At 39.6% G+C, this 27,679-nt stretch overlaps 1 long non-coding RNA gene across 3 annotated transcripts in view; it reads right to left on the reverse strand.

Annotated features, from left to right (window-relative positions):
- The window catches only part of LOC307022884, a 79,458-nt gene that overhangs the window by 50,449 nt on the left and 1,330 nt on the right, over window positions 1-27,679 (reverse strand). The gene's annotated exons all lie outside the window — the stretch shown is intronic.

Consider the following 27,679-nt stretch of genomic DNA (forward strand, 5'->3'; position numbering starts at 1 on the left):
GACTCAGTGTGCACTGTGACCTTTGGGATGCCATGTCTCCATATGAAAAGGTTCATTTCAGTATTAAAGAAGGTACTACAGTGTCATTAACGTTCACTGCTGCGAATGTTAGTATTGTTCTAGCATTTAACAAAACAAGTCGCACAGCTCAAGGGATTGTGACGTTGGTCTGGCCACCACTTTGTTTGAAATATTTTAATAATTGTTGGATGAATTGCCATGGATTTATGTAGGATATGCATGGTAACCGTAGGATGAATCTTACTGGCACAATCCACAGTCCACTCTTCATCTGCAGTTATTATGTGGCTTCATTTCAGGAATATCAACACCAGAAATAAATACTTTTAACCATGTACACTGAAGAAAATGTATTATAGAAAAATAACCAATTTAATTTCATCTCATTTTGTGATGAGAAGAGGTCAGCATGTAGGTCACAGATCTCGTCTCAAACTTAATTTATCCATTCAACCATTAATTAATTGTATCTCTGTATCTGGTGTACCTGAATGGGATCACTGGCTCTCTGCGTAAACCCATTAGCGCTGAAGTGGAGCACATTCTGCTGTGATATTCAAAATGATCACAGATATGAAGGGCCCTATGTTCAATAATGTTATTCTTAAGAGGGAATAGCCAGCAGAAAGACACTTTTGAAGTATTTTTGGTAGTGCGCTATTAAGCAAAAAATCTAAGAGAACAAATATGCTTATTAGCTCAAGAGAAAGCCAACATGTTTCAACAAGAATTCATGAATAAAAAAATTTGAATTTAAATTAAAGTGCAGCAAATGGAAAAATGATCAAGTTAGTATGATAGCAGACAATCTGCTTTTTCTTCCTCATAAATGAACATACAGTTTATGGTTCCGTAAATGGGTTTTACTACTGCTTCTTCACTTTCTCACCAAAAAGTATATCAAAAAAGACCAGCTGAGGTCACATGACAAGTGCAAAACTTTCTAAATTCTAACTATGACTCACTTAAATGACTTACAATCTCTAAAGCCAGTGTGTGTGTGTGTGTGTGTGTGTGTGTGTGTGTGCGAGTGTGTGTGTGTGTGTGTGTGTGTGTGTGTGTGTGCGAGTGTGTGTGTGTGTGTGTGTGTGTGTGTGTGTGTGTGTGTGTGTGTGTGTGTGTGTGTGTGTGTGTGTGTGTGTGTGTGTGTGTGTGTGTGTGGCGCAGCAGGGGAACTAACAAATCATCTGGGTTTAACGGGGATTAAACTGCATTAGGAACAATGGGATAAAAAAGGACACATGCAGAGGCATACACACACACACAGCCTACTGAGGTAGCCACTCTCTCACTTCACACTCACAGACTATTAAATTCACATACAGTGCACGCACACATCAACACACGCACATGTCCATTTCCTTGACTGAAAGCGTTTCTCGGCTGGCAACAGCCCAGCGCCGATCTCTTGGTCATTGTGGCGTCTTGCTGCGATTGGTCGGCCCGGCTGCGGCCTCTGGGGACCCGCGGGGTTGTGAAGATGAGGTGGCTGCTAAGAGACTGAGTCACAACATGCAATACTCTCTGCTCACAACATCTCCCGTGCACACTGGCAGTTACATAAAGAGAGGGAGACAGACTCGAGACACACACTCTGCTTTCATTTCCAATCTAGTTTAGTGTTTTTCGAAATAGCTTTGAAGTTGCTTTAGGAAAATGTCCTTCTTTTGTGACAGCCCTTACAGCTCTTTACCTTAAAATGGACTGCTTTTGCACAATCAATTCATTGATAGCATATATATTCATGATTGATAGCATACATCAATCATCTCTTGGCTAAACTTCAGCATTTGTTCAGATTGCGTGCAATACTGAGCTGTAATGATTGACAGCTTATGCTTGACCTTGGAAACCGACCTTCCTCAGCAAATGTAGAATTCAAATGTCCATTTCACCAAGCCCTTTCATACTTATTGTGTATATATTCATACATATATATTGACACAGTTATAGATTAAGCAAATACTTCATAGAGAATATCCCACATGCAGTATATGACTTGCAATATGTGTCTCTCCTCAGTTAATATTTGAACCATGTACTGAAGATTTAAAGCAAAAGAAACCAAAGTACATAAAAGCTGGTATAGCGGCAGACTTTTTAATTTCTTGGCTCAGTGCTTTCATTTGTGTGGATGTGAAGTGAGACAACCAGACTGTCAACTTCAGTTATAGGGAATGTTCATCCAATTTTGCGGAATAAGGAAAGGGACAATTGTGTTTTGCCATCATCAGTTTCCAACAACATGCGGATAAATCAATACTTTCTTTAACATAATGTCTAATGGCTCTGAAAAGTTTGCTTTCCTCAAATAATGGAGAAGTTTCCAAAAAGGTTGTTTTAAGATGTTGCTCTTAATCTCTCTTTTGAATGTTCCAGATAATCCCATAAAGGAAAATATGACACTTCAGGGAAATACACTTTTTGCTAAAATGTGGAGAAGATCGATACCATCTCAAATATCAGAGTGGTATTGACCTTCTCAGCTCTTTCTCACAAGCCGTCGACATGTATGCATCTTGATAAGAAAATCCTGGTACTGACACTTAGACAGGCTAGACAGTCTAAATGACATAGCCATGGTCATGTCATAATTAAAGTAATTCAAGAAAAGCCCCTAGGCGTCAGACTGCAGCTGACCAAATATGTGGAATCAAGCTTTTAACAAACAGCTTGAAGATACTATTGTGAGGGGTAATTCAAAACTGTTTCATGTTTTTATATAAAGTCACATTATACTGTAGTGTGTTTGTTCAAAATTAGATTATCTCAAAGAGTTTTCAATGTACCATCTCCGTGATTAGCCTATAATGAGAAAGGAGGCCCATGGGAAGAAAAAACCCACACACACACTCTCTTTCTTTTTCTCTGGCATTTCCTATTTCTCCCTCCATCCAAACAAGGCTGTCGGAGCTGCAATTAGGGGAAGGAAACTATGTATTTATAGCCAGGCCAGGATCAACGGCAGAACAACTAGTTGTGTGGCACGGGAGACGGTTATATTTAACATGCTGTGATGTCAACACGTGGCTGGTACGTTTCCATGGTTTCTCCTCCGAGACGGGGCGGGCACTTTCTTATCAGTGCAGCCCAGAGACAGAAGAGGCAGTGAAGGAGGGAGAGACAGACACAGATACGCAGACAGATAGATGGACAGCCAGACTGAATGGGCAAGAGTAAGAGAAAATAAAGATAGGAGTGTGAGGGTCTAAAAAAGGAAACACAAATAACATTTCAACATAATGGACAGGCTGTATGGGACATTGTTTAGCTCTGAGTCAACAATATTTGCTGTTCCCTGACCTTGAAGCTTTTCATTACCTCAGGGAGAAACATTCTCTTACTATCGTCTTCCTTTCTCATCGCTGCTCTCCTCTTTATCCCTCCCACTCGTCCCCTCCCCCCATCTTCTAAGGTGATCTGAGATGCTATCTGCAGTCTGATAAAGGTTAAAGAGGCTTCTAGCTGGCAGAACCTTCAGTCTGCAGCTCGCTCAGCATCTCACAGTCTGCGCAGTGATAATCCTCGCCGCTGCGCTGTGGATAAGTCATGGAAATGCTCGAAAACTTGACTCATGATGCCTGCTGTTGCTTATTCTCTCTGCTCCAAAACCCAGAGCACACACCTTCTCTGCAGAGTGAACAGGGAAGACGGGAGCAAACAGTGTTGCTACGCACATGGGGCTTTGAACAGCACAGAAACTGAAAAGTAATGAAGCCATTTTCTGCCTTTATCCAGATCCAGCTAACGAACGCTTTCATATGTGCCCCAGCTTGAGTTTAGCGCATCCTTTTAATAGGCCTACAGTAGGTGTCAAGGCTGATGTCATGCCTGCACATTCAATATTCTATAATGCTGCAGTGACAGAATCCCGGGGATCCGAGGCTAGGCTGCGTTATCTACAATAGCACAGAGGGTTGTATGGATTTAGCTGCAATGGGCAATAGACTGAGCATGGGAATCGGAGAGAGAGCAAGGAAGAGAGAGCTCCGGGAAGACGGATGGGAGAAATAAAACCTAAAAAATACAGCGATTAGCTAAAGCTCCTTAACCTAACTGGTTTCATTAGCAGGGCGCTACAGAGGATGAGAAGTGTCATCATGGATGAAGATGCTCAAGCTAAAGGAGGGCTACAGTAGCAGAGAGGCAACAGTTAGGGAATCAGAGGGAAGCTGGGAAAAGAGTAGGCAGATGCATGTGGAGCGTGACAATACAATTCATATCCCCGTCTCTTCATGCTGAAGATCTCATATGGTTTCTTGTTCTGTGAAAATTAGTCAGGCGAAAAATGCGGCTTTTTTTATTTACTTTTACCCACTTTTTCTAATATTTTGTTTGAGTCAATAGCTCTCTGACAGTCTCAGAAATAAAGTAAGAGGTTATTGCAGCACTGGATTACATAACATGGAACTCTTTCTGTTCTATGTATTTGATTCAGGCTGTGCTTTTGTAATGCAAACAGGTTGAGATTGAATCCACACTAATCTTGGTATACTAATGTAACAGCCAGCAGCTGATTAGCTTAGCTTAACATAAAGACTGAAAACATAAAGCAGTTAGCCTGGCTCTGTCCAGAAGCAGCTGCCCAGCACATCATGAGTTCACATATAAAATGAACATGCCCTCCAACTGAGATTGACATTATGTATTTGTCCATTATTACTTTCTGTCTTGTAGTAACAAAAAGTCCAAATCACAATACATACAGGTCTCATAGATATTCATTATTTATTTATGAGAGCCTGATTTAAAAAGTGATGGAAAGAGGATGACATCAAGTTCTAAAAACATAACCCACAATGGTGAGAAGCCTTTGCTGTCGGCGCTGCGCTCCACTTCAATCTATAATCTCCTGCTCAGCCCGGTGACAGGAGAGGAGAGGAGAGGAGGGGGGGGCAGGGGTAGGAGGGAAGCTATCTGAAGCATATAGTTTGGATAGAGTTGAAAAACTGATTATAGATGTACATCCTTTAGGGCCTAAAGGATGTTTTGAAAAAAGTTAAAAGGAATAAAAGGATTATATAAGGAGATGAAAAGTAAGGAATGGCCTTAAATTCAATATTAAATAAATATGATTTTTAAATAATTTAATGTGGCTATTAAATAAATCCTTAAAATTATAAATAGGGCTTATTTAAAAAGAAAAACACTCAATATTTCAGGGACTTTTATTGCAAAATGCCAATATTATTTCCCAGTTATTTTTTCATTCCTTTCTTATATGCAAATGAGCAGATCTCACAGATTCAGACTGTTGTCCTGATGCTCCCAAAGGATGGTTGACATCCTCGTGGATTCATCTTATTATTATAGATGTGGGGGAAACTTCTGTGTAGCAATGCAGTGGGAGTCACCTACTCATGAAGGAGACACGGGATGAGCAGGAGCTTTGATGTCAAACGCTGATGGTTTATTTAGGAGCTTCGTCCGAAGAATTCACAAAACAAGTCACAGCAGTCACGGTCTGACTGCACGGGAGAGTTGCCACATCAACTCTGGAGCGCCTCTCTCTTGCTACATCTTTTAACTGGTTTCACAGAGAATAATCAACATATTTTGAGAAGATAGCCTAAACAGCTGGGAACACTGAGTTACTTGCGTCTGACACTTATGGCCTTGAAGAGTTCACACCTTGGAGTCCACAAACACCGAGAAGGAAGTGTCCCAGTGTACCCACAACAATAAACCATCTGTGACCTACAGTTGGTCATATTAATGGGAACAACAACATTATGGCTGAAGCAGCCCATTTCCTTAAAGCCCCTGTCACACTGTCCCGAAATTGACACCCGATGGACACACGAATATGGAATTGTGAATTTCGCACAAAGATGGCCCCGAACCACAAACGAAGGCAACATTTACATTTAAGACATACAACTGCAACGAAAGTAACACAAACAATTATGTTAAAGTATTATGATACTGTACTGATATTTTCCGACTTTGTTCTTTACTTTATCCGTCTTTATATGTAGAAGATATTAAGTTTTCTCCGTCATGTTGTTTCCATAGCAACAACAACTTCCTCGCCTTCAAAATAATATATTATATCCTTTTTAGTTTCAGAGAACACAAATTGGGTTATTTACATAATATGTTTACATGATTTTGTTGTGCAGTAAAACAACCAGATGGACACACGATAAAGGAAATGTTCAAATTCGGCTCTGATCGTAACAACATCGGGCCATTCGTGAGGGCATCTTAAGCCATCTTGGGTTAAGATGCCCTCACGAATGGCCCGATGTTGTTACGATCCTTCGGCAATGCTTTGTGATGCCAAAGATGTTGCCACCGCTCCCGAAGTTGCTTCCGGAGCCTGAGAAACTCCACCGCCGGACATACGATGGCTTAAGATGCCCTCACGAATGGCCCGATGTTGTTACGATCAGAGCCAAATTTGAACATTTCCTTAATCGTGTGTCCATCGGGTGTCAATTTCGGGACAGTGTGACAGGGGCTTAAAGGAGATAACAGACGTCAGGGGTGGTCATACACGTCAAAGGGCAAAAAGGTTAGATATCTAGGAGTCCAGGAGAATTATTCCCTAACAATAGACACATGCATTTCCAAACATTTGGTCTACCTATGTTGTAAATGTATTATCTCTTCGATTTACACACGGCATCTATTGCACGTGTGTCCGTCCTGGGAGAGGGATCCCTCCTCTGTTGCTCTCCCTGAGGTTTCTCCCATGTTCCCCTTTAAACTGTGGGTTTTCTCTGGAAGTTTTTACTTGTACGATGTGAGGGTCTAAGGACAGAGTGTGTCATATTGTCATACTGATATTCTGATATTCTGTACAAACTGTGAAGTCCACTGAGACAAATGTAACATTTGTGATATTGGGCTATATAAATAAACATTGATTGATTGATTGTCCGATTAGTTATTACATCATGATCTCAAAGCAGAACAAATAATCACAGAATGGCCTTAAATTCAATATTAAATAAATATGATTTTAAATAATTGAATGTGGCTATAAAATAAATCCTTAAAACAATAATAATAATTTCGCATTTCAGGCACTTTTATTGCATAACGCTACATGTATTTATTTCAGTTGGCTCTTATTTCATAATGCCACTATTATTTCCCAGTTCTTTTTAATTCCGTTTCTTATATGCAAATGAGCAGATCTCACAGATTCAGATGGTTGTCCGATTAGTGATTACGTCATCATCTCACAGCAGAACAACTGATCACAGAAGTGTTCCACTCCATGCCATAGCTGTAGTCACGCCTGTGGAAACCAGACAGGCGGCCAGTCAGCTCAAGACCCCGCTGTGAGCTGCATTTTGGAAGATAACCATGCCTCATTCATTTGCATATAAGAAATAGAAGTGATAAGAGCCGGGAAATAAACGTGACATTATGAATTAAGTGCTCTGAAGATAGTCGACTGAAAAAACGATGCAAAAGAAGTTGAAATAAATAAATATTCTGTTTCAATTAAAATGTTTTTTTAGGATTATTTTAAAGCCATATAATTAGTTTCAGATATGTATTTATTATAGAATAAAATGCAGTTCCCTAGGATAGTCCGAATGACTGAACTTGTTGGACCAAAGAAAGGAGGGTGGATGGATGGTGCAGAGCCATAGTGAGTGATTTACATCTATTTCCCACCAGCAGGCAAATGGATCGCAGTCAAAAAGAGAAAAAATAGTCATCTCAAAATAGTTTTTCCCCCCATTATGTATGCATGTGCGGCTTTTTCTCCCTCCGTAAGACAAAAGGGCACACATCAAGGGCGTTTTATTAGCAGGCACGTGAGTCCCATGTGCTGTTGCACCAAAATAGATCACACGTCTTCTCCAGAGGAGCTTTGCCTCATCAAAGTAACTCTGTGCTCCGTAAATGCTGATCCACAAATAAAATGCCAGGTGGAGAACTGGGAATGAAGAGAGAGGGGAAACATGAATGAAAATGAGTGACAGGACCCTGCAGGATATATTTGTGGAAGTTCATGAATAAGCCAATTAAGTATGAATGATTCAGTTATTGATTGACCTTTGGATTGATAATGCATACAAATAAAGAGGCAGAGGGAACAAACCTGCTCCAAAAAACCTCTTAAGCATCTCAAAGAGGATGTTATGATGCACAACATAAGTAGGGTGGAAGTCGATAATGATAAGGCTCAAATGTATGTACTTAATATAACACTATGTAGTTGAAAGGGCCCTTTCTTGCAGGTGAGGAAATGTAGAAACAATAATTTGGGAGTGGGGTTGGCAGTGGAAGTTTGTCATCTCCAGAGCTCTCAGACAGCTAAATGGGTTATGTAAGGATGTTGTTAAAGTCAGCGGATAATTGAGCTGAGGAGGCTGACATTTGGAGCCTGGAGACGAGGGTGGGGTGTGTGTGTGTGTGTGTGTGTGTGTGTGTGTGTGTGTGTGTGTGTGTGTGTGTGTGTGTGTGTGTGTGTGTGTGTGTGTGTGTGTGTGTGTGTGTGTGTGTGTGTGTGTGTGTGTGTGTGTGTGTGTGTGTGTGTGTGTGTGTGTGTGTGTGTGTGTGTGTGTGTGTGTGTGTGTGTGTGTGTGTGTGTGTGTGTGTGTGTGTGTGTGTGTGTGTGTGTGTGTGTGTGTGTGTGTGTGTGTGTGTGTGTGTGTGTGAGGGAGGGGTGTGTAGTGGAAAGAGATGTAATTACTTTGTATGTTACAGAGAAGGAGAAAGAGCCGGGACTTAGATCCTGGTGTTAACACTGGCGTCAACTTGGTAATGGAGTATGAATAGAAAACAGACGCAGACAAATATACACACCATTTTATCGTGGCTTAAAATACACTGAATATTCTGAAGATGTTTGACTTTCTGTGGCATTCACTGCAACCAATAAGTATTTTCCTTGAGGTAGTTTTATCTTTTTGGATTACATTGTAAAGAACATTTTAGAAAATCCCTATACATTTTTTTGCCCTAAAATATTTTATCCAACCAACCGTCTAAAAGCCATAAATATTTTATTGACTTAGATACAAACCAGAGAAAATCAGCAAATCCTCGCATTTAAGCGGGTAGTATGCTAATTTTAAGATATTTTATTTATAGGATAAATCCCATAAGATGAACCATCTTGCTTTAAAGGGGTCCTTAAATAGAAAACACAATTAAAAAAAACACTTATACACATACTGACAAAGCTGAATGAGTAATGTTCTAGTTGATTCAACAGCAGCTTTGGGCAAGTGCAGTGTTCAAAATCATAACCCAAATAACTAAAGGCAAAGGTGGAGAAGAACTCAGATCTTGTAATTGAGTAAAAGCAGACGTAGACTATAGGAATATTCTGTTAAAAGTAAAAGTCCTGTATTTTGATATACAGGAATTTTTACTTTTAAAAAAGAACAACAGTATTAGCATCAGAATATACTCAAAGTACCAAAAGTAAAAGTAGTCTTTGTGCAGATTGGTGCATTTCAGAATAATATGATATGTTTTATAATGATTGATCATTAAAGTGTTCTCAAAGCTGGTAAAGGTGCAGCTAGTTTGAATGACTTTGTATACTGCAGGGTAGCTTGTGAATTTACTCCAGGTGGAACTAAAGTCTGATTTAACAATTGATTATATTTCACATCATTCATCCACATCTGTAAAGTAACTAAAGGGATTCAAGTAATGTAGTGGAGTCAAAGTACACCATTTACCTTTGAAAAGTAGTGAAGTATAAGTACAAGGTAGCATAGAATGGAAATACTCAAGTAAAGTACAAATATCTCAAAATTGTACTTAAGTACTTGAGTAAATGTACTTAGTTACTTTACACCACTGCAAATGTGGGCATCAGATGTCACCTGCAGTTTTGCACACACTGCCTGAACAGCATGGAGCATCACCACGGTACAGGGTGATGATGAGTTTTAAATGAAGTTATTGTCGAGCACACTGTCAATTTGCTCAGTGAGGAGGACACACGCATGCACACAGTGGATGTGACCGCAGCTCTGCAGAGGAGACTGTGTAACAGGCGGACTCCATGGAGGCATGGATGACACATTACGGGTCTGTTATCTGCGCATGATAGCTGCACCTCTGATATGCAGGCAGCCACATGAATATGAAATATGCTAATGAACAATTATGTGGGCGGTGGGGAATGTGCACAGAAATGTGTGCATTATTACACACAGCAAACGGGGCACGTAAATATGATTATGCAGCTTTGGTTGCATAATCTCCATACATACAAACCCACACATACAGTATATATATATACAATGTACATGAACAGTCACATAAACAGATACATTTATCTTGCTGCAGGCCACACACACACACACACACACACACACACACACACACACACACACACACACACACACACACACACACACACACACACACACACACACACACACACACACACACACACACACACACACACACACACACACACACACACACACACACACACACACACACACACACACACACACACACACACACACACACACACACACACACACACACACACACAACGGTTGCGACTGCAATGACTGTTTTTCTAGTGTAATACAATTATCAAAGACCTTTCCATGCATGTATTTTTTCTTTAAAAAAGAGACCCAATCCAAAGGGGTCGAGAGCACAGTCAGACCGCTAATGCAAGCAAAGATAAGTACAGTCGAATCAGAACATAGAAGACCAAAGACAGAAGAATACCGGCTGCTAGAGCTGAAATGATTAATCAACTGTTTAGTTAGTTTATAAGCAAAACAAATTGTCAAATCTGCTGATTAGAAACAATAAAATAATCATTAAATGCTGCTTAACCAGCGTAAGCTTGATGCTTCATCAATTACCAAGCATCAGAACAATGATAATAGAAACTTATCCCAAAAAATAATTACTTTAAATGCTTGACTTGAGCCCCGAGAAGAAAAGAAAACTGAGAAAAAACTCAAGAGCAAGAGAGAAACACATCTGCCACTGCCAATTAGGAGAGGTTTGAAAAGCGAGTCTCTTTATTCTCCTTTGTGAAAAAAAATATCTGCCAAAAAAACTGCTAAGATCTTAAGATATCCTCACACTGAAGAATCTATAATCATGTTTAAGATCTGATATGAGAGTCTGTTTTTAAGACATGTAAGAAAGATTCACACTTAATTCACTATCACTTGTTCTTATAGGATATGTACACTACTCACCAACTCATTCAGTGTGTGTGCGTGATGTGAGTATGTGTGTGAAAGAGAGAGAGGGAGAAGCAGAGCAAGTATTACCCTGGAAGGGGCAGTGTGACGTGATTGTAATCAAATGTGAAAACCACATTACGTCACAAGCCGCCCACAATCTTTGCAAACTTGCATTAGCGTCACGAGAGAGAACGTAAAAACACACATGCATGGACAAACTTACAAATGCATTCAGACGTGCCTTCCACAGCTACATTTCAGACCAAGCAAGCTTTTTCTGCACCATGCTCGGTCATTGAAATTAGTGATAGAATGCTGTCCGAAGAATAACTCAAATAAAATACTTTGATGCCCTTATTCCTGCCTGAGGGTGCACAGATGCTTTCCTCTTAATTTGCTTCCATCAATGTGCACTCACATTCAAACTTGGACTGGAGGACAGTGTTGCCTCATTTTAGGGTATAGTGAGAAAAATAATCAAAACAGCCAAAGAAATATCCTAAAAGTTAAATTTTTTGGTCAGAGAGCATAATGGATATAAATAGATAGGAAAGGAAATCCATCACAGAGACTGATTTGTACTTTATTGTCTGGTGTTTAACCTGAACATGGTGCCGTAACAATGATTGAATTAGTCAACCAGCAGTAAACAAGTTGAATTCAATCCATTTTGATAATCATTAAATGATCAAGACAAAATGGCATCATTTGCTGGTTCATGCTTCACTAGTTCAAGAATTTGCTACTTTGGATTGAAATAAACCAAGCAGATTTACTAATTGATGGTATTGGGCTATATACAAATTCAAATGGACTTAAAACGGACTGACTTGTGATGATTGACAGTTTTATTTTAAACATGTTATAGTCATCCCTGGTCATTTATTACAAACTGACGAGCTGTTGAATGGATAATAAAAACAACTGTTAGTAGCTGTTTCTCCATCCCTGTTATTGATGTGCCTTTGTGCACAGTGTATGCACAGTGTGTTCAGTATATATACAGTTGCAAGAACTGTGAACCCTTTGGAATTACCTGGATTTCTGCATAAGTTGGTCATAAAATGGAGGAAGCCACTGCTGTCCAGAAAAAACATTGCTGCATGTTTGAAGTTTGCAAAAGAGCACCTGGATGGTGTGTTCATAAAAAACATAAAAACATATCATTGTTTGTGTGGTTTTAGCTTAAGCAGACTGTGTTTGTCTATTGTTGTGACTTAGATGAAGATCAGAACAAATTTTATGACCAATTTATGCAGAAATCCAGGTAGTTCCAAAGGGTTCACATACTTTTTCTTGCAACTGTACTTGTCCTCTCTCCTCTTCTCACCCTGCTGACCTCCATCTCTCCCTGCACTCCTCTCACTTCTACCTGTACACTCGTAATGGTCAAATGGACGCAGGCGCCTGGCAGGAGGTGGATGTGAGAACTGAGCGCAGTCAGAACCCATTTTTATCATGCAGCCCCACTGACATGGCTCTCATTCCCCAACCGTTTCCAATCTCCGCCACACATCCACCCGCGCGTGGTACAGGCTCCTTTTCAAATGTAATCTGTTACGGATTACTGTGCACCCACTCGAGATTTGACCCAGCAATATAATCCTTTGTGTTGATCTAACATAATCTGATTTCTTTCAATTACTTTGTCTCCGAAATACATGGAATATGACGCTAAATGAGCAATATACTCCAGCTATAGACTGATTTGAAAAACCCAGCTATCATCTATCAGCTATATAAAACTGTTTGCAATGACGCACAATCACAGGAGGAAACACAATTACGATCCCCAAGTCAGATTTGTCTCTTTTATTCAATATCTTTGACATTTTTTACACAAACATTGATATACCAAATTGACCAATTTAATACAGTCAGATTACTGTAATCCTGAAGCAGATTTTCAGTCACTCATTTTAACACAGACACACCACTCCTCAGCAGTGACGCTCATCAGCTCTCCTGCACACCAGGAGTTGTCTTGAATTCGTTGTCCACGGCGGCTCCTATCTGACAGCCGATGATCTGAATCGCTTCTCTTTATCTCCCTGGGTTAGCGCTGAATCAGAGGAAGACAGCGCACTGCTAATCTAATCACGATAACTTTGGAGACTTGTATGAAAACTCAAGGACGTTTTGCCAGATAGATTGACGAGAGGAAATGTCACTTGGTTTTATCTGAGATAGTAGAAATGAGAGTAAGGCTCCATATGTGTGCCAGACTATGAAAATACAAATCTCAAGTCATTGCACATTAACTGAGGCATGCAGATGTTATTAAGAATCATTATCATGAAGCCTGAGGGCAGCACAGCATGTTTCCCTGATTGTGTCAGTAGACCCTCCTCAAAGGAAAATGAAGCATGAGAGCTGTGCAACTGAGACAGAGACAATAAACTGGAATGATACGACCAACTGAGATCCTTTTAAGATATTGGCATAGATAAACAAGCGAGGGAATTCAGCAGTGGATTCTTGAGTTTATAATTGAAGATGTGGTGCAGATGCTGCTGCGGGGCAGAGCTACTCTGATGGGAACACTAATGAGGGTCAAAGAGAACAGGCACACAGTCCCAGATTGCTGAGGTTAATTTGTGCTTATAGAAATATGTCCATCAAAGTTATTTTGACAATTGTTGGTTTTGCTGCTGTAGGCTATGAGGCTCACTGCGTTTTTACTTCAATTCTTAATAAAAACAATATCCCAAAAATGATGCGTTCAGTTGCTAGAAGACAGTGACCACAGCAAGTTGTATGTCTAAATAAAAACACTAATGTTTCTTTGAGTTATTGATGACTTTCAACCAATTTTAACAAGTGGTCAATATATAAAAAGTAATAAACTAAATAACAAACATGGAAAAGTAACCTTACAAGTATTTTAAATTAATTTGAGATCTTAATACTCATCTGTATACTACTTGCACATAATGTTCAAACATTATATGGTAAGATTGTCAAAAATGTCCAAATACAAGACATTAAAATGGAGCAGCATTCATTTAGCAGCCGGATGTTGGAAAGACATATTAGCTGTATATTTATAGCCTTTCTAGAAAAAGAAATATTACACACACATACATACAAAGTGACATACAACTTGTCACTGGAGCCAGATATTTGGCGCAGACTGCGAAAAAGCTGACCTAAATATTACATCAAAGTTTTAAAAAAAAAATTATTATTTAAATTTCCCTTCAAATTCTGTGGTGCTTCACATGAAATGAAGAGAGTAATAGTGGCCTATAAGAAGAACAGAAGTTGCGTCAGCAGTCATGAGGCGGATAAATCCTATTGGACACTGAAGCCAACATCTAAGAATGACTAATGCACCATAGCTTTATAGCATCATCATTGTTTGATTGTAATGATATTGATGACCTTTGCAGGTCCACAATCTATTGATCTGATCTTCAGACCAATTTCAGGCCAGATAGGAGTCCATAACAGTGCCCTCATAATGCAATATGGGATGCATGTCCCTCATTTGTCATGGTAACCAGACTTAGATGAGTTATATATAGAGGCTTCCGGTTTAGCAGAGGAGGGTTTTAACGTCTATTCTTAGACTTTAGAGCTGGTTTATGCACAGCAGCAGCATGCAAGCCGCCCGCTGCATCACGGCTGATGTGATGACAACATTTCGGGAAATCATAAAACATATTTAAATGTTTTTCTTGTAAGTGCAAAATACACAGCAATGAACTATCACGCTGTAGCTATTTAAACCAGAGTTTCAAAAGCCATGTCATAATTATTGATAAATAAATAATATTAAAATGTCAGTCATGCCTAGGAAGCAGCTACAATTACTATTATACCATGAAATGTGATTTTAAAAATACTCTGTATGGAGGGTTGTATTAGACAAAAGAGTTTTGAGCATGAGAATTGCGCTGTTCATTCATTTCCCGACACAAACAATGTGAGTTATGAACAAATAAAACAAAAATCAGGGCATGACGTATGGAAACTACAAAGAGACAGACCACAAACTCACTTAAGGTGGGCTAAGCTGGAACAGCTGTTGTCATTTTAGTGGCAAGCTGTCCCAGTTTTGTTCAGCACTTTCTGAACAGAGACCTATTTGGATTTTTTTTCGCAATCTCCTGTCTATTATTTCCTGTCACGTCTCAAGAAGGAATAACGTCAACCTTTGAATAAAGGCAAAATGCCCAGCAAAGTATTTTCGTGGAAAAATATCTTACACCAATATACTTAATATTTCATAAAAATAAAAATAATTGGTTCCGGATTTTCAAATGCTATGATAGTCTTTAGGTCTGTAGACATTTTTTAGACATCAAATGATTAGATGACTATTTGAGGGAATAATCGGTGCATAAATCAATAATTGAAGTTGTTAGTTGTAGATGATGTTATTCCTAATAACCACTTGATAATACTATTAACTAGTAACTTGCATGCCATTAATAATGTACCATTCAGCTAGAATATCCGGCAGTGGCTCAGTTAGTAGGGGATTGGTCTGTGAGCCGTAGGGTCGCCGGTTCAAGTCCCCGACCAGACCTAAAAATGGAGTGTGGACTGCTACTTGGAGAGATCCCAGTTCACCTCCTGCCCTGCCGTGGTGCCCTTGAGCAAGGTACCAGACAACCCCCTTCCCCCCTCACTCCCTGGGCACTGTACAATAGCTGCCCACTGCTCATAGTACTAGACTCCTGGTTCTAGGATGGGTTAAAAGCACATGTCAGAGAACACATTTCACTGTGTGTGCTGTGTGCTCTGCATGTGTGACCATTACAGAGGGTGTCATCCCTCCCAATATTAATATTAATAAAGCCCGATGTTTTTTCAGCTACAGGTAACGAGGTAGTTACATAGGAAGATGAAACGTTATGGGTGTTGCACTTCATTATAATAAAACAAACAACTGGCAAAGAGAGAAATGTACAATAGGAGTGTGCAGCAAACAAAGAGACTTCGATAGATTTCCTATTGAAGGAAGTGACAGGATACTAATGACTAATTAGAGTGAAGGTTGTAAGAATAGCAGGATGGACCATCAACACCCAGTGACAGGTGCTGCAGTCAGGAGCTCACCCTTCAACAAGGGAACCCACACACTCATACACACACACGCAAACACTGGGGCTCAGGTGTTTCTGGGACTCGCTTAAACACTTGCCATGTAACTGTCTCCACTGCCACAGGACGAAACACACACAGACACACACTCACACAGCCAGGCGGAAGCTGTAGAGAACTAATGCAAACCTTACACACAGTGACGCTAATATCCCCTGGCCTTGGATGCCAAAATTAGTGAAGCTTTACGTGTGTGTGTGTGTGTGTGTGTGTGTGTGTGTGTGTCTACAGCGTGCGTGTGTGTTGAAAGATGATATGCTTAACACTGACACCACCCACACTCTCTAACTGACAGCAGGTTTCATCACAAGGCACAGACCTTTGTGAACTTAGACGGTACACAGTAGATTGGAAACAAAACAATTTGTCATTATCACACAGAAAGGCATAGAATCGCATCTGTAATGGAAAATAGTTTTTCCATGTCGTGAATAATTGATCAAATGTACAATTACAAACAGACGGGATGGGATGTAGCTTAGTCAATGAATAAATCAGGAAATCCTTGTTTGCGTAAAAAACGCAAACAAGGAATTTGATTACAACAACAGAAACAAGAGACAATCTAATTGCTGGGAATTGAGGGATTGAAGAAGGCTGTTGTGTATATAATATTAATATGTTCACCATGTCTGACACTAATATACACACAACCTGGATATCATGATCAATGTCGAGTACATGATGAAAATGTGTAATTCTATCTTGTAGCCGCAGAAATACAACCAACAAAAGCAATAAGAAACTCTTTACAAAATGATGGATGTATAAACTGTTCAACAGCGCATTGTAAAAGGTTGATAAAAGTTTTAAAAGGCCATTTTAAAGTATTCTGTAAAGCCAGCAACATCAATAAAAGGAAGACTGAAATAAACTGAAACCCAGCAGAAGCATTTCCAACTATGTTTTTGACCGAATATTATTAAGGAAGCTGGGTAATATATGGTATGTGCGTGTGTATGTAGACAATTGCCTTAAAGCGTATGTGTATGCAATGGCTTTTGCAGTGGATTTATTAATTTAGTGATTTAAAGCAGCATTACCAGTGTCCCCTGTTTTATTTAATGAAATTGCGTTTTGTAATCACGGGTGGTGAGATAGTAAGCGGCAAAGTGAGTCAGCGAGAGAGAGAGAGAGAGAAAGAGAGAGAGGGAGAGAGGGAGAGAGAGACTCTACTTGCCTCACACACATGCATTACTGCTTACATAATAAGAAAATCTTCTTCTTTCAGGATCTCAGTCAGGAATGGTTGCGGACAAAGGGCTGAAAGCCCAAGTTTGACTGAATAAAATGTCACACCGTGAGGCTGAATTTCCCGCAGGCTGTGTCTGAATGAGGGTGATAGGAAATGCTATCTTTCCCATGAGTGCTGTGCCATGACGTGTCATGTCTCCTGCATTGTTGTGCAGCGAAGGCATGGTGTTACATTAGCCAAGGCAGTAGCCGTTTCTAGGATGGAGATCTGACATGCTGGTAATTAGTTTTTCTTGGCATGGTGGAGACAGGTGGAGAGCGGTGTCTCCAAGTTAACAAAACCAGCTGTCAGAGTTCCAATGCCTCAGCTCTGTCCCTATCCTCTTGGTTTTTATGCCTCTCCATTTAGACACGTTTCTTTTTTTATGCCTCTCTGGTGACATACTTTTCACTTCTCTTCTCTCTCCCTTTGTCTTTGAGACACCTGATAAACAAAATGTAACATGTAGGATAAGTTAAGTTTTGGGGCGTCCAGGTAAGCTTGAGGTCTGTTTTTCTTATATTAAAGTGATGTCTACTGAAAGACTTTGGCTAGCATCCTTTTTTAAATGTATTGTACTTTGTGTTTAACATTCTGATTTATTTTTTAATTTGAGTATGCATACAAAAAGTGTTAATAATCTGTAGATTGGACATAACGGGTAAGTGAGGGTCACATCTTCAGTGATGTTCCTTTTATCCCCCTCAGTCTTGTCTCTACAGAATATTTAATCCTAAAAAGACATAAAACGGTTTAGACCTTTGCTACCAATCCATAATTTCACGCAATCTCACCCAGGATTGGTGTAATCCACTTTATTTGATAGCAAACACACTTAGTAGGAAACAGTAAGACAGTGATATGGATACAGCAGATAAAATGGAATGAAGGGGTGATGGGGATACAAAAGGTTGATCTATTTAAGGACTGGTAATCTGTCTAGAACCTCAGCGACGCCACATGTGTCTTCACATGTCACAATGACACTGTGAAGGAAATAGCGGTGCACTCAGTGGAGGGGATGAGCTAGAAAGGAAAATGGATCAGGGCAATCGATGGATGCAGGAGCTTTTCTTAGCATGGACTCACTTCACAGACCAGCAGCACATATCATGGGGCGTGTGTGTGTGCGTGTGCGTGTGCGTGTGTGTGTGTGTGTGTGTGTGTGTGTGTGTGTGTGTGTGTGTGTGTGTGTGTGTGTGTGTGTGTGTGTGTGTGTGTGTGTGTGTGTGTGTGTGTGTGTGTGTGTGTGTGTGTGTGTGTGTGTGTGAAGGACAGATGCTTGGTTTTGCTGTGTACCTATTGAATATGACCAGCTAACATGCATTGCTTTACGTTTGGGAATGTGACATTAAAAGGAGAGCTAGGGGATACACGGTGGGTGGTCCGAGCTACGAGGTCAATATATGTGGCAGAGGAAACGTGAACCTTTGGTATTCTCACATCAAGAACTTCAGTGGTGGGGCCTGCAGAGAATAAATGCTAAGAATAAAATGTGGAGCAACTCCCCTGATGGATGGACGGTGTAGAAAATAGAGCAAATGAACACAGTGTGACTTTGACAGGGTTACAATTGCCAGTGGTTCTTCTCTCACTATTTGTTTTGGATTTCAATTGATTAAATTGCTGAACAGAGGTGACAGACTAATGTCAATAAACTAACAAATGTGTTTCAAGTCCTTGCTCACAACAGGGAAAATGTATACAAAAATGGCCAGTGTTCTGCCACAGAGGAAGGCAGCAAACAAAGGTTACAGGTCAAGCTCTCTGAATTCACAAGAGACAGTAACTCAGTCAGTGAAGATTTAGTGGGTGAGCAGCAGAGACTCTTTATAGAGTGCAGGCTGAGTAGACTCATCCGTATTGGCTGAGCTCAGACATGCAAATTCCCATGCTTGGATTCACAAAAATGAGCCACTATGCCTACAGAGCCCTTAAGCTGCTTTCACATTTCTGCAAGAAAAGCAAGGTACATCAACAATAGATGTTTTGAATGGTGTTATAGTGCCCAATCTTTATTTAAGCACAATAATGCCACATCAGACTCGGTTGCCCTCTCCTAACCTTCCTGCCCCGGATGAAAGAAAAACAATTCTTTGTTCAGAGAGAAGTCTAAGCCTGGGGACAGCTCACGCTTTATCGAGATACCCCCCTTTGGGAAATCGGGAAGAAATACACTATTGCTGGAAGGATAAGCCGATTTATTTGTTATTCAATTGTCATAAAATGACTGGATGATTTATAGTTTACGTCATTAATCAAGAAACAATATCAAACATTTGCCATTTCCGTTTTTTAAATGCGAGGATGTGTTGCTTTGCTGTGTTTTATTGTTGTAAATTATAATGTAAACATTTGACAAATCAATCAGAACATGGAAGAGCTGCAGGAAAATGGATGCTTTTGCATGGCTTTTTCTTCTTATTTACCCATTCACACACATTTCACCACCAAGTCACCATGCATGGCACTGGTCTGACCATCCGGAGCAATTTGGGGTTCATTGTTTTCCCCAAGGACACTTCAACATGTGGAGCCAGGATCCAACCATAATCTCTCATAATTACACAAATTGTAAAAGCTCATAAAACCCTCATTGCGGATGAGTGAAATATGATGAAGTAATTCACTACACCCCATGTCTCTGTTAGATCTCTCCAAAGTAGTAAAATAAAAATGATCAGGCTCATACAGGACTATAATCCATCTTTTCCGACAATGCCCCTACTGACTGTGTTCCAGAGAGCAACGAGCAAATGAAGCACAGTGAACCAATTCCAAACCAATCATCCCACACAGTCCAGTCATTACCCAGATGTTGACACATTCTGCTTATTTGCATATGGAAATTAAGAGGATGATTCAAATGCGAATTAAGGGGTAAGTGCTTGCCTGAATATTCATGTCAGTGGCGGGAGGTGTCATCTCTGTCAAAGCTGAAACTAGTCTCTTTTGTGTTCTTTAATAAGTGTGTATCCCCCTTGGGAGGCGAGCCTACAGACTACACATGCAATCTCAGAAGATTAATGCCATAGTCTGTGTTTCCAGTTTGAGAGACAAAGCTGGTTGTTTCCGTGGAGTGGCATTTTGCTTCCCACAGATAATAGTGAACATTCAATGAAGCCAACATGGAGTCACATGGTAGATGTCTTCAAATTGATTCAAGAGCTGGCTGATGAACAGAATGCTGGCTTGGTTTTTAGCCGCATTGGGTGTTATGCCATAAAGCACAATGTCTATTAATTGTATGCTTCTATGACATCCCATATCAGCATCTAGAAAGTAGGGACGAGCTCAGAATGTATGCTTTTGGTTTTGTTTAACCCTCCTGTTATGCTCAGATTGACTTTACACCCTTTATCCTCTGGGGTCAGGACAATGATCATATTCCAAATTGTAACCAACATGTATGTCTCTGGTGCTTTAGGTATATTAGTTGACTACCTAAATCACCATTTAAATAAAAACATTACCCTAACCTCCCCCCCCCCCCACAGACCCCTTTATACATCCAGAATTCCTATTATGTGACTATCGAAAAATATATAAATCACCATAAAATCTCACTGACTGAAATAAAATGTTAAAGATCTTTTTGATTTTGTTAAAGGCCCAATAACTATAGAAGAGGGTAGGTGTTTTTACAATGATACATTTGCATGTAATTGTCACCTCAATATCATCCTACACAATCAACACAAATATGTGTAAAATATTGACATTTTAAAATGTTTTATACCACTAAAACAGCCTGGGGTGGGGAACACTGATGCGTACAAAGTGCGTACAGGACATTTAAAAAAGACCTTCATGTTCATTTTATGTTTACCCATTAGTCCTCACTAAATTAGGAAAAGTCATGAAATACTAAGCAAAAAAAATAATGTGAACCATTTTTTTAGATACGTTAAACATTGAATGAGGTCAAATTTACCCCAAGGATAACAGGAGGGTTAAAACGTATAAATGACATTCCAAGGAGAGGCACTTCCTGTAAGAAAATTGAGGCCAAAATTCAGTGATGAGTAGAAGGCATTCTGTGCTGTTTTTGAAATACCATAAGCCTGAATATGGGACAGTAAGTCAAGCTTGTTGCACTTATTTAAACAGCGCTTTACCATGACCCCGGGATTCAGAGAGTGAATCAAATCCATCCTCCTCATAAAGACAGTGCCCTACATTGTTCCTGACTCTCTGGAGGGCATGCTGCCTCTCTTCCTTGATGAAAAGATGCTACCTTGGCAAATAACAAGTGAGATTCTTTTTTAGACTCTGCTGTCGTCACTCAATTATGCCCTGCCTTTTCAATAGAGGTCTTTGTTACGCTTCAGCCCTTATGCAACACATTCATCCGCTCATTCGCTTGCTTTGAAGGGAATGCAGTCATTTCTGTGTGTTGTTTTTTTTTTAAATAATCTGTCATGGTGGATCCCGGTATCTATCGTTTATGAGAAGACAAAGCAATGTTGACTCTTAGTCATCCAGCGTTTGGTCAGCTATCGTTGGTGAGTTTCAGTAAACACGCCTGCTCAGGGAAGTATTTTTCAAAGTGGCTGTTCTCAGCATAGGAAATTCATAAGTGGATATGCTGAAGGACATGCCTTTTTATACAAACATTACAGTTCAGAAAAAAAGCCCACCGCTTTGAGTCAACATTTATTAAAAAGAGTCGGCTGTTGTGTTGCGTGATCCATTATTATTGATGCTTTATATTGATACACGGGTGTGTTTACTTACCAGATGAAGACAAAGTAAACTGTCCTTCCTGACAAACAAGATTGTTATTCGTTATTATTACTGTCCTCCTGTTTTTCCATATATGATTTGTAATAATAAATCTAGCCAAATACATTTTGTAAGTAGCAGTAAGTATATTTTGTCTTATATAGTTCAAAGTCAGGTCAGGTCAATCATTACTTGTTGAATTCTCTGTGATTGTAATGGAAAATGAATGGGAGTCTGTTTGGGGACATCAGAACTCTGACGCCACACAGACGCCTAGCAAGAAAAATCAAATTGAAATATGTTTTTACAAGAAATTGCTATAATGGACTGTACAAATACGTTTGCTGTTGCCATGGGGATAGCACCACTGACTGACAGCTGCACGCTCAATTTGTGACGAAGAAGAAGCTGTATTTTCTGTCTCCGTCCTACTTTCGAATAAACACACATTGATCTGTGATTATATGTTGCCATTATTCTCTCTCATCATGCAAACAATCAATCAATCAGACAGGCGCCCACATCGCATGCTCGTATGGGAGCGTGTTGTGCTCAGTGTTTGTATAGATGTATTGGTGGTTTTATCAATAGCAAAGTGTGCCATGCTTCTACCTCTAAACACTCATTTAGACTCTCAGTGGGGAGACGGTGCCTCACACAGAGCACTCAGACGGACTAGCAGCCCCCTAGTGACGACCCCATAGTGACTACACACTCTGAGCAAGGCTTACAACCAAAACATCAGCCTCTCTGTTATCCCATAAATACTGCTTAAAGTGCACGCTACAACAAAGGGACTAGGGAAATACTTCACATCATTATTTATCAAGTACTTATATACGAATATTGGTCATATTATTTTTGATTTGAGCAATTTAATGTGAACGTTTTTAAAGGTGTTATTTTACCAATAGAGTGATGTGCATTTGGCTCAGCGACAGTGAATTTGAATGAATTTCAATAAGCAGCAGCGGTTGGTTCATTATTTTAAAACTTTAAAAGCTCTTCTGCAGCGGCTATAAATAAAGAAAATGAATGCATGGAGGAAGCCAACATGAACATTAGTGACCCGCAACACACCGCGTACTGTAAATTCAAAAATAGGTGTTTGCTGGCAAGCACCTAATGGCTGTGTTATTCAGCAATATCACACATGGATTTAAATATTAATATAAATGTGCTCTAAAAATACTGATTAAAATAGCTCTTTGAGGATTCTGCTGGCTAAGGCTTGTGTCATAATTGAATTAATGGTACATTTCCAATTCACACTAAGTAGCTACATTTCTGTTGGGCTGGATGATGATCTACTTTACTTGAGGGGACATAAAAAATATTAGGTGAGGCAGCAAAGTATTCAAGATGTGTGTAGATACAGTAGTACCACACTAGTGCACCACTTCAAGGAATACATAAAAAAAAGGTTCATTTGTAAATGTAGTTATGTATAAATTGCACCAGATTATGAAGGTAATAAATAAAAAAATAAACTGACAGTGAATATATAAGAGATACATTTAATATCAGCATTAAGGCTGTAACTAATGATTAGCTTTGTTATTGATTAAAATGAGAATCAATTGTAAAAAATATAGAGTTAAAAATGGTATTCAGAATTTCAAGATATTTCATTTACTGTGATATATGAGCAAATTGTCAAAAGTTGAAAAGCTGGATAATTGTTTGACCATTAACAGTTGCTTTTTTTGCAGATGGACCAATCATTGTGCCAACTAATCGCTGCAGCCTTACCCAACATTTTACGACTTGCCGACAATTTGTTTATTCAAGAATTGACCTTATTTCATTTTCCTTAAAGTATTTCTAGGAGGCATGGTTGAGAGGGGCAGTCATGATAACTTTCTTTTCAACTGTTTTATTACATGTAGCATTTTTTTTGTAATTGATTCTGAAAAATAGTGGCAAGTATGTTATTCCATTTTTATTCTTAAAGTCCTCTGGATTTTGCAACATTATTGGAAAATGTTAACGTTAAATTGAAATCGCACTCCCATATGTAATTATGTGATGTTTGCCACATCTATTGTTGCACATAAATGCCAATAAATCCTCAGTGTATGCAGGGTTTTAGTGGAGTAATTAATCCTTCTGTGAGTTAACCACATAAATAACACACTGATTACAACTAAGCCTACAACATGAGCTTTGGACCTGTGAGGTGAATTTCTTCTTTTTGTGAATTCTTTTTAAAAATATATTCTTTCTCTGGGCTTAATTACAGATACATAGTGGCCATATATTTGTAATGCATACATATTTGTCAATTAGGGATAATCAACCACTATGAGGAAAGATTGTGTGGAGCCAACAGAGCGTAATAATGTTTATCTCAACACTGAGATAAGGGAGAAGCATTTCTGTGGGAAATGTAAGAAGTCAAAGAAGAAGCAGTGATGGGAAAGAGTCACGGCTGGAATGATAATAGTGAGAAAAAGTTTCGCTGGCTTTGCTGCAGAGATAGAGAGAGCTAATCCAGTGTGCAACATCGCCCCTCTGTTGTAACAGAGCTCTCATGTTTATTCATTTTGGCATCATGGCCGAGAGGTCAACAGAGGTGTGTTTACAGATATTCCCCAATTCCCATAATGGTATGCCAGCAAAAGACACTACCATAATACATGGAGGCAGCTCAAGCCCTTAGAGGCCTCATAATCTAATAGATGATTTAGAATAAACTGATATAATCTGCGTTTTTTTACAGTGTGTCAAAACATTTAGTTTGCATAGCTGAAATGCTTTGCTTAAATGCATTGTTAAAAGACTCTCACAACCTTTGGCTGACTTCAAACACTCAGCTTCTTACAACTGCTGATGTGACCTCTGAGCTTTGAGTTGACGAGGGCAGATATGAAGCGGATTCACCTGGCTACACCCCCCACACCGAAGATGTAGCACCATACCTGTTGGTTATTCCAAAATCCCTTCAGCAAACCGTCTCAACCTTCCCCCAGACAGTCAGGAAATGCAATTTTACCGTGAAGTATACTTGCATCCCTTTAATATTTTCCTGAACCCTGCAGCATCAAACGCCTCACACCTCGCTGCATGTTTGGCTTCACACTCAGTAAATACAGTAATAATGCAGTCACTGTACATTCATGCATGAATCCACATACCTCTCTTAACAAAACTTAGGAGCTTGGACACAAACAGACGTACTAAGATCTGTCATACCTACACCCACATCACCCACCCTCCTGCAGCATCGTCTTTCTTCAAATGTGCTCACGTCCCATGGACAATGAGGGGTATAGGGTTTCCTGACAAGACTTAGCAGCTCCCAAACTTAGAACTGACTCCCTAAGGATGTTGGTATGTCTCTCTCTGTGTGTGTGTGTGTGTGTGTGTGTGTGTGTGTGTGTGTGTGTGTGTGTGTGTGTGTGTGTGTGTGTGTGTGTGTGTGTGTGTGTGTGTGTGTGTGTGTGTGTGTGTGTGTGTGTGTGTGTGTGTGTGTGTGTGTGTGTGTGTGTGTGTGTGTGTGTGTGTGTGTGTGTGTGTGTGTGTGTGTGTGTGTGTGTGTGTGTGTGTGTGTGTGTGTGTGTGTGTGTGTTGATAGGTGGGAGATGCACCAAACAGTAAAATTAGCTTCTTGCCAGCAGCCTTTGACAGTATGTTCCAGTTATAGCCTTTTAGAGGTTAGAATACCAGACACACTCACCCTTCGTCTAATAAAGGATTACAGCATCCAAAAACGTTGTCTTAATGAACATGGGGTATATAAATAAACATTCTTAAATATCTAAACAAAGTAAATACTCTTATTTGGTTGAATGATATAAATCAGCTTCAATTAATAAAAAAACAAACATTTGGGGCAAGATTTTAAATATGAAGGTATAAAGAAAAATGCAGATGTTAAGTAGGTGTTACCAGAAAAGTAAAAAATGAATAAACATTTGCTTCACACACTGCTGTAATATTCCTAAAGGGTGTTTCTTCTCACCAAGAATCATCAATTCAAACCTGAGATTGTTTAAGATCAGAACCCTGATTTATGTGGTGATAATGATGACCTTTGGGGAAATTATGCCAGTGTGGTAGGACCGATAAAACTATTGTTGATCTCTAGATGGCAGGATCCAAGAGGCAGCAAACAAACCTCTTTTCTAAATGAGAGGTGTTTTAATTTTGGGTGATAACAGATCAGTAAGTATTTGCAGACCTGCTTCCTGCTCAGAAAGAACCTATTTCCCTAATCGTTAAATCTCACAGATATATCAGTGTTACACCCACGCTGGTTAAACACCATGACACCAAGAGCTTATATCTTACACTAACTCTAAAGGGCTTTGATTAAAGTGTTAATGGTAACAAAATGACAGAGGTGATGCTATCTCGTCTGGATCCCCCGCTGCCTGCGGTGGCACTAAAAAGCTCTGTGGAAGGAAATGACAAGTTCCACTCATCTCCACACAGCGCCATCAGTCACGTCAACCTTTCCTGCAGAACGTTTTGGTTGTTTTAAAAATAAAGGAGATTGTGCAAAATGGGGAGAAGAGTGGGAGAAACTATAACACCATTTTTTTTACCAAGAAACCAAGAGCAGTTTTGGTGAGATTCAGCTCTGCTTGAATCTACATAGGGAAATCAAATTCTGGTGACTGGCCGCATGTTGTTCTGATTCCTGTGTATTTGAAGGCTCTCTAGCATTACAAAGAGCTCAGAAAAGAAGAAAAAAGGCTGCAGTTCAACATCAGGTCATGATAATATTGAACAGATAGAAACATGGTAGGAAAATACGTTACTCCATCATAATATTCTGGAGAGTTTTCGTTGACAGCTTCTACACAAACCAACTGGTATGAACCCCCAGAATTGGTTTTAGCCAAAGCAAAGAGTTGTGATAGCACTTTGAGGAGACTATGATGTGTCTGTTTATAGGAAGTAGTGCAGAGCAGGGCCTCTGCACAACCCCGTTTTGGATAGACCGAATGCTTGGCATGTTGTATTCATGTTAGCAGCTTTTTCGAGAACCGTTCATTCAAACAACATCACGCCCCACACTAGACTTCCTTGGGTCCTAAGTAATTCCAGCCATGATGTATTTGCGTAACACACCTACTGTAAGGCAAGGCTACTCAGAAACACTGGTAAATTACTGTCTGGTTTATGGGAAAAGACACACCCAGGTCAGTCAACAATAGCAGTCAGAAACACCAATGAATACACCAAGTGTATGAAATAAAAGGTTCGGCCCTCCAACATAGTCTTTCAGTCCCAATCTAAAGCATCACAATGCAATAGAAAATATTTAGTTTCTAGAAATCAATTAATACAATATTTTGACCTCTGTTAATTTTATTTCTGTTAAAAAAGTATGCCCAGAGTCAGAGATTCCAAGTTCTTGTGTAACATCTTGCTCTCGTGGAAAATGACTGAAATGTACAACAATTCTGACAGTGTGTTTATGCGTGTATTT

This window comes from Notothenia rossii, assembly GCF_949606895.1.
Source record: "Notothenia rossii genome assembly, chromosome: 10".
Classification (NCBI taxonomy): domain Eukaryota; kingdom Metazoa; phylum Chordata; class Actinopteri; order Perciformes; family Nototheniidae; genus Notothenia; species Notothenia rossii.